The following is a 1,523-nucleotide window of genomic DNA, read 5'->3' on the forward strand; positions in this document are numbered from 1 at the left end:
CCAATTGATTGTATAAATATATCTTTCAAAATCTTTTAAGAAATCGATTGGTAGAGAGGCAGGAACTCAGCAAAACTACCAAAATCGATTTGGAAATCGATTTGACAACACAGGGACTCATCAAAACTGAAAAAATCGACTTAGAAATCGATTTGGTCATGCAGAAACTCAGCAGAACTGACCAAATCGATTTGGCAATCGATTGGCTCAGCAAAAGTCCTTATTTTGAGTTAGATAATCGATTGCTCAATTGATTTATCAATGCTTTGGTCAGTTATGTATTACTTGATGGTTTGAGAACTTCATTTTGAGTTCATTGTTAATTGGCAAGCATTATATGAACTTTTAGCATATGGAAAATCCTTTTAAGGTGCATGCTTAGTTGAAAGGTTATTTTGTGCATTTAAAACTTAAATGTTATGTGTTATCTGTTATTTTCGGTTGGTGACCCTTTACAATTATTGTAGAAATCTGGGCTTTGCCCTCAGATGAGAGTTAGGACGATCCTACCGGTTCGTACCCTACGGACGGAAATGGAGATGGGAACGCTTGACTGCAGCTACGTTAGAAGGATCTCACGGGGCGCGTGGAGATCACTCATGGTGTTTAGTTATTTTGTAAAATGATCAGACTAGGTTGACACAGAGGGAACAGATGTCTTTCCTTTGGGTTGCGTTTACTTTTAATCTGGAAGACTGTACTACTCTTGTTATGTAAATATTTTGGATTCATGGATTGAGAACTTTTTCCGCTGCTTGAAAATTATAATGACTTAATTACTTATCCAAAGGTGTTACCTTGTTTATTTCTCTGTTTTATTTTAATTTATTTTGAAAAAAAAATACACCATCGCTTTGAAAAACGGGGTGTTACATTAAACAAGTGCTTATTGGAATGAAATCCAACATTATATAATTTTCATTATATTCTAGTTGTGATTTTTTTTTTTATAGTTTTATATGCTTATTAGTTTTGGAAAAAAAATTATGTGGTTTGATGTGTTGTTCGCTCACAGCACCAAAAGGTGCGTCTGGGCGCATTGTATTTTCATAAAAATGTTGCGTTTCTATTTTGGATGTACTAGAACACAACTATACATGCATGGGGCACATTTAAAAAAATCATAGTATCACTATGATTGTGCGCTATGGTGCTTGCCTACACGCCTAGGGCGCAATTCTGAAGAAAAAAATTGAAAAATTGATGCTAATATACTAAAGCGCCCTATACATGCACGTGGGGTGCTCAATCTCGCTCTTAAGCACATTGAATCTGCGATGGGGCACATTTCACGAGTAAAAAAATTCTAAACTCCTTGTTGATGCACTTGAGCGCGCCTTACATGCGGCGGGGCGCCCACTACAAGAAAAACATCATTTTGTGGCCAACTTTATAAATATTTTGTGGCCGAATAAAACCCTCACAAATTAGTGACCGAAAAAGCCCTCACAAATGTCAAAATTGAAATTGGTCTTTATTTGTGGCTGAAAAAGCCCTCACAAATTTTTAAATATTTAACTGGA

Source organism: Cicer arietinum, chromosome 3 (genome assembly GCF_000331145.2).
Source record: "Cicer arietinum cultivar CDC Frontier isolate Library 1 chromosome 3, Cicar.CDCFrontier_v2.0, whole genome shotgun sequence".
NCBI classification, from domain to species: Eukaryota; Viridiplantae; Streptophyta; class Magnoliopsida; order Fabales; family Fabaceae; genus Cicer; species Cicer arietinum.